Source organism: Humulus lupulus, chromosome 2, assembly GCF_963169125.1.
Source record: "Humulus lupulus chromosome 2, drHumLupu1.1, whole genome shotgun sequence".
Taxonomy (NCBI): Eukaryota; Viridiplantae; Streptophyta; class Magnoliopsida; order Rosales; family Cannabaceae; genus Humulus; species Humulus lupulus.
In genome coordinates, this window is record NC_084794.1 from 270,028,183 (window position 1) to 270,040,721 (window position 12,539).

Below are 12,539 nucleotides of genomic sequence, written 5' to 3' on the forward strand. Positions count from 1 at the left end.
CTCCTCTCAAAGCCAAAAGACAATGAGACACTATTCATCTACCTAGCAGTATCCAAGACGGCAGCTAGCGTGGTCCTAGTCTGAGAAGAGGAAGGCAAGCAATCTCTAGTCTACTATGTAAGCAAAGCCTTGCTTGATGCAGAAACCCGATATAGCCAGTTGGAGAAGCTTACACTAGCACTCATCCACGTAGCAAGGAAGCTACGCCCATACTTCCAGTGCCATCCAATAACAGTCCTGACCACCTTCCCACTCAAAAAAATCCTCCATAAATCGGAACTATCAGACAGACTTACCAAGTGGGTGGTAGAGCTCAGCGAGTACGAAGTAACATACAAGCCACAGACTTCCCTCAAATCTCAGGTATTAGCTGACTTCATTGCATATTTTACAACTAACATGCATGTGCAGGCAGAAAAAGAAATCTGTTGTCTGACCGAGGGACAGCCAGCCAGAATCTGGAAGTTGCAAGTAGACGACTCAAGTAACACTAGAGGAAGTGGACTCGGACTCGTCCTGACTTCACCCCAAGGTGACGTAATCGAAAAAGCAGTCCGATGTGGGTTCAAAGCTACCATCAATGAAGCTGAATACAAAGCAATGATAGCTATACTCAGACTAGCCAAAGACATGGGAGTCAAAAGGATTGTGGTCTTAAGTGATTCCCAGTTGGTAGTCAACCAAATGCAAGGTAGCTATCAAGCTCGAGATAACAAGATGACAACCTACCTCAACAAGACTAAAGAGTTGTAGTTGGTCTTCGATGAGTTCACTATCAACCAAGTACCAAGAGGGGAGAACAGTCATGCGGATGCATTAGCAAACCTTGGATCCTCCATCCAGACAACCGACCCCAAGAAAATACCTGTAGTATATCTCCAATGGCCAGCTGTTTGGAAAGATGAAGAAGAGCAAGTTAGTGACATCTCCAACAACCGAACATGGATGACTCTAATAGTCGAGTACTTGGAGCAGGACATACATCCTGAAGATAAGAACGAAGCACGTCGGTTCAAGGCTCAATCAACTCGCTTCACTATTATACAAGGTAAACTTCATAAACGTTCCTTTTCTAGTCCATATTTGAAATGCATTAACCCTGCAAAGGCCAAATATGTACTGGTTGAGTTGCATGAAGGAGAGTGTGGCAACCACTCTGGAGGACGAAGCTTGGCGCACCGTGCCCAAACACAAGTCTATTACTGGCCAACTATGCGAGCCGACTCCTCCGACTATGCAAGACGATGCGACAAATGCCAACGGTTTGCTGAAATATCCCTTTGGCCATTCATGAAATGGGGGATGGACATAGTAGGCAAGCTTCCAACTGGACCAGGACAGAAGGTGTACATGCTTGCAGTAATTGACTACTTTAGCAAGTGGATCGAAGTAGTCTCATTCCACCAAGTCAGAGACAAAGAAGTAAAGGGATTCATTTGGAAAAATGTAATCTGCAGGTATGGAGTACCGAAAGAGATCGTAACGGACAATGGCTCTCAATTCATCAGTTTTGACTTCCAAGACTTCTACAAATTCTGGAATATCAAGCTCAGCTTCTCCACACCAAGGTATCCCTAAGCAAATGGACAAGCAGAGTCATCCAACAAGACTATCACGAACAACATCAAGAAGCGCCTTTTAAAAGCTAAGGGAAGATGGGCTGACGAGATACCAAGAGTCCTTTGGTCCTACCGAACCACAACCAAGACTTTGACGGGAGAAACACATTTCTCATTAGCCTACGGGATGGAGGCAGTCATCCCTACCAAGAGTGAAGTTCCGACAGCCAGATATGAGCTGACGACATACGAAGTAAATTGGGAAAACATGTGCCATGAACTCGACACCATCGACGAAAGAAGGGACAAGCACTCTTAAGAGTCTCAGCCTATCAACAAAGCATAGCCAGACATTACAACAAGAAAATTTTCACTAGGACATTCAAAGTAGGAGATTGGGTACTACGAAGAGTGTTCCAGAACACTAAGGAAGCGGGAGCAGGTAAGCTTTCCCCGACATGGGAAGGTCCCTACCTGATCACAAAGGTAGTCAGGCATGGAGCATACAAGCTATAAGCTAAAGAGGGACGTGAAATCAACAACAGCTGTAACGCTATCCACTTAAAACAGTATCACTTTTGACTCAATCTAGTCTCCTTTCATTTTCTTTCATCAATGATCTTGCGAGATCTTCATTCAAGAAACGTACTGACACTGTCATGCAAGAAGTGTCAGAACTACATTTGGGCTTGATCCCTACAAAGGGTATGTAGGCAGCTCCACGGAGCGCAACCCTCTATAACAACCATTTTTTTTACATATACTACGAACAGATCAATAACAATTCTAAGTATAAATTGACTAAGTAACTTCATACTTAGATTGGGGGGAATAAGATACTAATACTTCATAAGTCATACAGCCAACCAGCATCCGATACAACAACTTATAGAATGCTAACATAAGCTACAACCAGTCAGGATACAACAAAAAATAAAATAGAAAAAGTCTCGTTTACAACACTACATAAGAAAAGGTCCATACAACAACTAAAAATATAGGATGGATAAACTCAGCCATCCCCCAACAGAGAACTTGAACAAAGGAGGAGTCAATCATCCGTAACTAGGTCATGAGCAGTCATGACACCAAATTCGCAATGTATTTAGGAACATCCTAGCTATCAGTCTTACCATCCTGAAACTCACTGGCCATTACTCCACGACACTGGATCTTAGCTTCCAGCCCAATCACTAACATCTGATTCTCCAACGAAGCTACCTCAGCTTTCAAGACATCAACTTGACCAAGAGTCACCCTCAGCTTCTCGACATCAGCTTCTTTGGATTCTAGTTGAATCCTTAAGTCAACTATAAGTTGATCAGACTCCTTCTAGGAATCTTTCAGCCGACCAACTTCACCTCGAAGATCATTTCTTTGACCTCTTACTTCCTTTAGAGTTGCCATTAAGGACTTGATTTTCTTCTTCAGCCAAATGACCCCCTGCAAACCCTGAAAAATTGCAAAAAACGTAAGACAACATGAGATATCAGCTAGTAGACACAAAAGAAACTAAGGGAAATCTCCATACCTGGAACAAATGGGAAACATTAGTGTCGACTGACCCATCCATACTGACTTGTTCCATCCTTTGATCATCTTTAGGCCACAGCAACTTATCAATCTCTCCTAAGTGAGGCCCAATCTCACTATAAGCGGCAACGTTGGAAGGGAATGAAATGGCAACAGTGTCATTGAACGGGTTGGAAGACTCAGCCCACACAACCTTCTTCTTATTTCTCGTATGATTCCACGTCAAAACAGAAGGATCAGCAGGAGGCACGACGAACTCTCTATCAGCATCAGAGCTCCCAACAGATGATTTCTTCGCTTGACGTAAACGTTCTAGGGAATTGGAACTGGTTAGAGGAAGAGTAAAGGGTCGAGACATAGCTATGTCTACAAACAACCGTTCATTTGTCGTCAAGTTAGTCAACAAACTGGGATTATATCCCAAGACTTCTAAACTTCTCTTGATAAACACAATACGAGGATTATCAGGACTCTGGAGAAGAGGAATACCTTCAAGGAGTTTTTCAACATAACGCCACAAAGAACTCTGACAGAGACTCGATTTAGACAACAGATCACTCCACTTATGCTTCGACTCTGGAATAGCAAGAATACTCTTTAGCCGACCAGAAGACTCCCTTGAATCCCAAAGGTACTCAACTCAAAGTCTACCTGCAAAATAACAGAAGTATCAGCAAAAGACAAGAATATGCAAAGAAACGGATTAATAGACAAGCATAAAAGACTCGCACGTAGGAGACCATGAGCAAGGTATCCTACTATCAGTAGGTAACCCCAACGAGACGAAAGGGACGAAGAAGTAACAGTCCTTACACCTCTTATCTTCACTTTTCAAACTAATAATTAGAGGGGGGGTCCTTCCCCCTGGCCGTTAACTGGTACCTACCCTTGTCATATAGATGTGTCTTCAAATAGTAAGCTCTCAACAAGTCAACCACCCCAAGCGTTATGTTGTGTCTTTCACAGAGGACTTTGAGAGACATCAAAACCCACCACGAATTTGGCATTAGTTGTCCAGGAAAAATCTCATGGTATTCACACAACTCAACCACTAATCAGGGGATAGGAAATCAAAACCCTTCCCTAAAGGGAAGTTCATACAGACACACCCAACTAGGAAAGTGCCAGCCAGGCTGCGATGCCTTAGCAGGAGCATGCAGACTGATGGTATCAGAAATCTCATAATAACGACGAAGATAGGGAAATTCACCTAAACTTATCGAAGACCTAGGATTAGAACTAAGCATACTACCAAAACCGGGCATACCACCATCAATAGATTTGTTAGAATATATTCCCCGTATAGTAGCATCACCTAAAGGACGACCCCCCAATTCTACTACTGTAACTCGGTTGCAATCAACCATCTCAGCAGAACTTTGAAATAGAGAACTAAAATCTTCTCCACTAAACGAACAAGACAGTCAAATGACTGAGTCAGCATGACTATCGCACCTACTTGTAGACATAATGAGCTAATCACCTAAAGCAAAACAACAACTAAGCTTGAAAAAACACAAAAAAAGACATGAAGAACATTAAGCTAGATACGCAAATGAGAACCTCCAAACAACTCATCAATCAATTAGACAGACCGCTCATTAAGACTCAATTAAGAAAAAATAAGATGTCAACAAAACTGACCTAACATCAAAAACATACGATGAAACAAGGTAAACATACTATTATACCAAATCAAATTACAATGTGATCAGTTAGACAATAGTCAGTCAGCCTAAAAGTCTTTACTAGTCAATCAGACAGACCACTCGGCTAGAGGAGCGAAACACATGTATCATACATACACAAATCCAAAATGGATAAACAACAGAAATGCAATTGCCACCATTACAACCAGATCAAACACAAACAGAAAATCTACAGGATCAAACAAAAATAACAGTTTGAATTACCTAACCTAAAGTGAATAACACGAAGAACACGCATAAGAATAATTGAAGGAAAACAAAGGGGAGAAAACCTACCTCTTAAGAGCTCTTCCACTCCACACCTTGCACCTCCCCTCCTAGCCTTCCTCAAATAAATGCAAGGGTAAAAAAATCAAACTCCACTTAAATAGGCATATAACTCCACCAGATGGGTGCCAAGTGTCAACCATCAGGTGGCCATACCAAAAGGTATTCAACTTTCCATAGGGAACACCTAAAGTTTCAAAGAAGATGAAGTTCATGAGAATTAAGCCACTCGGCCATCTAGGCAGAGCACTCGACCCACTTTTCCATCTCTCCCGAAAACACAACACCCTCAGCAGGGTACGCGGCCTAGGTGTGCCCCTCACTCGGCCACCCAGGCGGAGCATTCGGCCCGCTCAATCATCTCTCCCGGGAACATAGCCTCATCGGCAGGCCACTCGGCCCAAGCGTGCGAGTCACTCGGTCACCCCGACGGAGCACTCGCCCACCCAGGCGGAGCATTCAGCTCGCTCGACCATCTCTCCCAGGCACACAGCCTCATCAGCAGGCCACTCGGTCCAAGCGCACAAGTCACTCGCCCACCCCGGCGGAGCACTCGGCCTACTCGCCCATCTCTCCCGAGCACATAACCTCCTCGGCAGGTTACTCGACCAGGCGCGTCACTCACTCAGCCACCCAGGTGGAGCATGCAGCCCACTCGGCCATCTCTCCTGGGCACACAACCGTCTCAGCAAGCCACTCGTCCCATGCACACAATTCAGTCAGCCAACACGTGACCCATTCTGCCCGATTCACTTGGACCCCATGAATGAGCCACTCGGCTAGGCCTCTTGGCCACCCCACGGATCCCTCGGCCAAGAGGTCCAATCTGCCACTAGGCCACTCAGCCACTAGGTCACCTCGACCACTCGATCACCAGGTCACTCGGCCACTATGGCCACTCGGCCACTATGGCCACTAGGCCACTAAGCCACCTGAACACTCGGCCACCTGACCATTTGACCACTCGGCCACTCTGACATTCGTCCCGCTTGGCCAGGCAGCCTTAAAGGTCCCATGATTCCTAGAATTCGATATTATAAACTCTCTAGCTAGAATGAATTCTAAATAGAGAGTGAGGGACAAAATGTAGTGGACAAAATTTGTCTGCAAATTAAAGCCCAACTAGTCAGCCAAACTAATTTTCTAGGCCCAAAAAATCTAACAAGGCCCCAACCAATGTAAATGGGCTCACACATATTGGATAAACCATTCAACATGCCAGCTGGTACCCAGGCCCGAGTTCGGATGCATTCAGTCAGCCAGGGACATTGAAGCAGTCAAAGTACACGCTCTTCTTCCCATAAAGATCGGAGAAGAACCACTAAGAACGGGTCAGACGGGCAGATAGAGGGAAGGAAAACGAAACAAAAAGAAGAACAATAAATAAGACCCTCAGGGGTTGAGAATGGGATATCTGATAACCATTTTACTCTACTTTACTCTCTTGCTGAAACGAAGCACTACTCTCTCCAAGCGATCCAGTCAAGCAAGTAGAATCAGTCAACCTAGTCTGACCCAACTGGACTTGACCCAATCGTTGAATTCTGCCGTCGTCTCTGCCACCACTCTAACTATCCTACTACTCATCCATCCATCTTTATATCATTATTTTCGTCATAGTTTTTGTAACGCCTTAAACTCCAGGGACTGTTACGGTGTGCCTTATAAACAGTGCTAAACTCACTAATCGAGTCATTTAGCCAAAATCTTGTAACTAAGTATGATTAGCGGTTTAGGGATTTAAAATTTCGGTTAAGATGTAACGTTTCATTAGAACGTTTACTGTATACATTGGGATCCCAAACATATAATTTAAAGGTCTATTACAAGAAAATATTTACAGCCAACCGATCTAAGCGGCAAAATAGGGTTTAACCTTAGTTCCCCTTTTAACCCTCGATCGTGGCGGTCGAGCAGCCGCATATGTACAAATCGTCACCTATGCTCTCCAACTCAAGGATGGTCCAGCTTTCTTTTTCCTTTACCTGCACCACATAGCACCCTTGAGCCGAAGCCCAGCAAGAAAACTCAATATGCTCATGAACAGTAATAACATATCATTAAATCATAAGGCACACGCCTAGAAAATAGAGCCCTATTCAAGCAGGCAAATGAGTTCACGTAATGATGAATATACAACATCAACAGATGATCATAATAATCATCCAGGGCTTTTAGCCCCAAATAGAAGAGTGACAGTAGTAATAGTCACTAAGGTGGGTTCTGTTCCCATTAGCCATCTAACGATAGGGTCACCGGGGCTTTATAGATAAGTGATCATTTTACTAGCTTAAACAAGATAGGCGTTCGATGAACTAGTCACCAATATAACCTACCGCATGGCCATAGAGTCACAACCATGGGATTCCACTCCCTAGCCACGTGATAAACAGTCACTTAGGCCTTTGGCCCTGACTCTGAGTAACTAGTCCTAGACTAGTCAAGCGCTTATAATTTTCATCGACCTTAGGGTCGGTCCAGCATTAATGCTCCTAGAGTCATTCAATGCTGATATCGATTTGATCTAATCTTTTATTGGCCCTGCATTCATGACGCTTATGCCGCTTCTGACTCTCAGGTTAGTAATACGCGACCAGTGCCGACCATGACTAGTCAGTGCCATACACAATTAAGCAATGCTACCAAACATATATCATATGTCAAATATCCGAATATTGACATTCAACATGCTTACTTAACAATTGCTAGAAAAATTAGGATCATGCATAAACACAAAGATGTTAGGAGTATGTCCTAAAAGCATGTAAAGACATTTGTTTTTTCTGTGAATAAATAAATACGATGGGTTTATTATTATTGTTATATTTAGATTGTTAAATTATTGTTTGAATAATTTTGTAAATATCAGAAAAATTCCATATTCATTATTGAGGATGTGATCTTGTATTAGTACGAGAGAATTAAGATCACATGAATGAATAACAATAGTCAACAACAACAAATTAAAGTTATGGAATTCTTTAATTAGAGTTGTAAGTACGGTTTACTGAGTATCATAATGATACAAATAATCTAGATTCGGATTATTGATGTGGAAAGACATCTTGGTAAAGGTGCTTTATATAATATGATTATATATGACATGGACCGATGTGAATTAAAGTCTTTATCCAAAAACCATTTAACAATAAAGACTTGTAATTCATATCAAAATTGATGATCATTTATAGATCAACCTAAATCCTGAGTGTTCATGAACTTCTGTTCATGTTTATTAAATCTTTTGATTCATTCGTTAAGGTCTCTTCAAAGAATGAGGCTAATGACTTTTGTTTTGGAGATTTAATATCATGGATGGCTGGGAACATGTATCAACAATAAGGAATCTAATCTTTCCCAACGGATCGTATATTAGTTCCCTTAAGGGTAAATTCTGGAACTGAATGATTTTGAGCTCAAATCTATAATTAGATTATAGATTAATTATTCACTAGTGAATTAATGGTACTTAAGGAATAAGAAGTAAATTAGAAAGGTTAAATGGTAATTCTTCCATTCTAATTTATGAACTAATTAATTAGAGGGTTGAACTATTGTAAGATGGTTATATCAATGGACGACTTAAGAAAAAGATTTCTGTAAAAGTATATCTATAACATAAAGAGTGCAATTCTGAATTTATAGTGGAGTAATATCAGAATTAATAAATTAACTATTATAATTAAGGAGTTTAATTATTTAGTTTCAATTTATTGGAGCTTAATGTTATAGGTCCATGGTCCCCAGAATGGCTCAAACAATCACAGTCAAAGGCAAATACAAAAAAGATTGGGCAAAAAGGACTTATGTGATAAGTAAAATATTTTTCTATGTATCAAACATAATTATTAATTAATTATGTGTAAGTAATTAATTATTTGATTTATCAGAAATATAATTAATTTTGAATTAATTTATTTTTGGGATTTTTGGTATTTAAATAATAATAAAAATTAGGAAAAATCACATGCATGCACATGCATGTGGTACACGTGTGGCATAGTGCACAGGCACTGTGCTACACACATAAGAGATAGACTTGGTCTCTTGATTCCACAATTTTAGTTATTTAAATATTAAATAAATAATGAGATATTTTGATTTGATTTAAATATTATTATTTAAACAAAAATCTGATAACTGATCAATTATTTTGAATTTGTTTAAAATAACAAATATTTTAATATATTGGATATTATTAAAATATGGGATATCAGTTTTCACAGAACGTAAGTTTTTAGGGATAGAAAAATATCTAGGATTCTCTCAGAGAAAGAGAACAGTGACAAAAACAAAGGTCATTGTTCTTCACAAAACCTAGGTCCAAACTTTATCAGATCTCATGTGTTGAGAATATTTGATAAATAGTTATTGCCTATTATTTGTATAGCGAGCCCACACTCGTTCTTTGGGTGATTGAGAACATTTTGGAAGATCTTGGTGTGAGATCTCAAGGATTCAGCCATACGAAAAGATAGCAGCAAGGAAGGACCTGAGGTAATGTTTCTATTCTTGTCCTTGATTCAATATATATATGAGTGTGAAGAAGTAGATCTAGAAATCTTATGGGATTAATCTGACAATTTGATTGTTGTTCCGCTGCGCATAATCTCTGATTTGATCAATAAAAACCAACAAATTGTATCAGAGCCATCTTCACATATATATGTATTGAATATGTGTGGGTTTAATTTTATGCATTTATTTATGAATGGATGGCTTAATATGATTGAATGCGTGGGAATGTTGAATCGTTAATTGTATGGTGTTTTTGGGTTAGGATTTGTTTATGATTAGATCATTGTGTAAGCCATTAAAGGGCATAGGATTTATGTAATTTTATTTGGTTTTCGATACCATAAAATTGTAATTCCGATCACACAAAAGTCAGAACGGAGCCCGGAATTCAGAAATCAGCCACCGCACCTCCGAGGCCAACCTCCGAGCCACTGCCCGACGTCGTACAGACTCCGTACAGACGTCGTACGGACGGCTGTACGGACATGTTCGTACGGTCTTGCCCCGGCGGCCCCGTTTTGACGCCGTGTGGCCCCGCTTGACAGTCCATAATTTTTTTTTTCTGAAATTAATCTGTTATTTTTTTAAATTTTAAAATGTTTAAATATCCTATTTTTGAAATTTGATATTTAAATAATGAGATATTTTGTTGTCTTAACAAACTTTTTTTGAATATCTTATTTAAAATTTATTTTTTCAAAATAACAGATTTAAATTCATCTGAGTTTTAATTAAAAGTTGTTTTAATTAAAAAGAAAAATAAAAAGAATGATTATTTAAAAGTTTGTTTTAATTAATCAAAAATAATTTGAAAATTGTTTTCTCATTATTGTTTTGGACCAACAATGCCACAAATCCTACCGACAGTAAAGTAAAGAAGCCCGATGGAGATCAAGGCAGTTTTATTTTATTTATTTTAATTTTATAAAGTGATTGCAAAATTAGAAATACCCAAAAAGCACCCGGTTCAACATTTATTGTTTATTTATTTATTTAAATAATTATATTCATGTGATTAATGTGATTGATAACATGTTCATGCATTGTTTTCCATACATAAAAACCCACACAGTTATAATCATGCATCTCATTAGTAGAAACATGATTATTAGGATTGTCCTATATGTTTATATGAATTGTTTTGTGAAATCAATTGCATGTAAATTACTTAGTTTTATTTTGAAAACTTGGTAAAATATCACACCAATTTTTTTTTAAGTTTTTATGACTTAATTTCTTTAAACCAACTTTATTTTAAAAAGTGTTTTTTAGTAAAGTTTAGATGAACATGATTGGTAATTTAAAATTGGACATGGACCTAGAAACTCGCTTTCTTTCCAATTTTAATTGTGTTCATAAAGTTTAAAGAAACTATAATTAATTTGGAATTAATTAGGTTAAAAACACTTATTTCAAAATAGTGAGTGGGAGAGGGTTGATATCTCAAACATAACCCATGGTCTCCATTATTAATATGACACCGTGAGATATAAATAGCGCCTCGCGACGGCTTTGTTTTCGTCCCCCTAAGGAAGGTGTCTGGACATATCAATAGCAAGGTTATATTTCTTACATAGATAGGAACTAATGATGTATTTTAGGCTTGACCGACCCTAAGGCGGCATGTCCTAAGTTAAGTCATGAACTCTGAAATAATGGGTTACACTCACAAAGTTATGATTAAGCTTGAGAGTGGATAATGATAACTTGACCAAACTAAGCGGTACTTTAATGTTTAAAAGAGAAAATAAAGAGTTATTTTAAGTATTAAACAATAAAGATAAGAATGTCTTATAAATTCTCTAAAATTAATTTGACCGACCCTAAGACGGCACTTTAATTGTTAGAAAATTTTATCGGGGAAATTAATCTTTATTTTATGTGTTTTAATTGTGCTCATGCATCACGTTTAATTTCCGAAACTTTGATATTTATTTTTCTAAATATAATAATAATTTGTACTTATTTATTACCAGCAAAATGTCTATTGGTGAATCACACACCGATGCCTTTCTAAAATCCTTGGTTTTTGAACCTAGAAATATGAAACACTGGTTTCGAGGCATGTTGACTATTTTTTCTTATAAGAAGATGATGTCAACTGTCTGTGAAAAACCTCCAACAAAACCACCTCTGACTACTAGCTATGAAGCAGAAGAAAAATATGTAGATTGCATGAAATCCGATCGTATGGCACGTTATTGCATGCTTTCAACCATGCCTGACGAAACAAAGGAAAAATATATACACTATGACTCAGCCCATGAGATGTGGCGAGCAATGATAGAGGAAGTCTATGCAAAGAGTCTTCGTTTATATCAAACGAAAAAGGTAAATAAGATTTACATATATTTTTCAACTTTGAATAATAGATTCAAATACAATGAATATCAGATTCAAATTTTTGGATAGTAGATTCAAAAATATATGCCACTAAACTATTTTTCTTTTGTCTTTCCTTTTGCAGAATCAGAACCCTGAAAAGGAGGAAGAGACTGATGAGGATTTTGGTAGCGAGTAAGGAGCTGGAGAAGTTGGAGAGCAGTAGTTTTATTTAGTAATTTTATTGTTAGTTGAACAATTTAAATTTCTTTATTTTGTTTTAGAAATTTTAGATTTCTTTAAACAAAGAAAACTACAGTCTAGAAATTTAGTTTATTGTTAATAATTTTGATTATTAATGTTTGGAAAATTATTTCTATTTTTGCATAACATTTATTTCTTGTATTAATAAAGTAGTTATTATTTAAAGAAATTATCTATTTATTTGTTATGCAAATGTTTTGGGATAAACAAAGTTTACATACTTATAATGAATGACAAATTTTTATAATTTTGAATTATTTAAAAACAACTAATCCTAGATCTATTAAACTGATTCTGATAGTGAAACATATCTGTGACACTTGAGATTGGACCATATTGGTCTAGACAGTATAAATAGGCTTGTAAA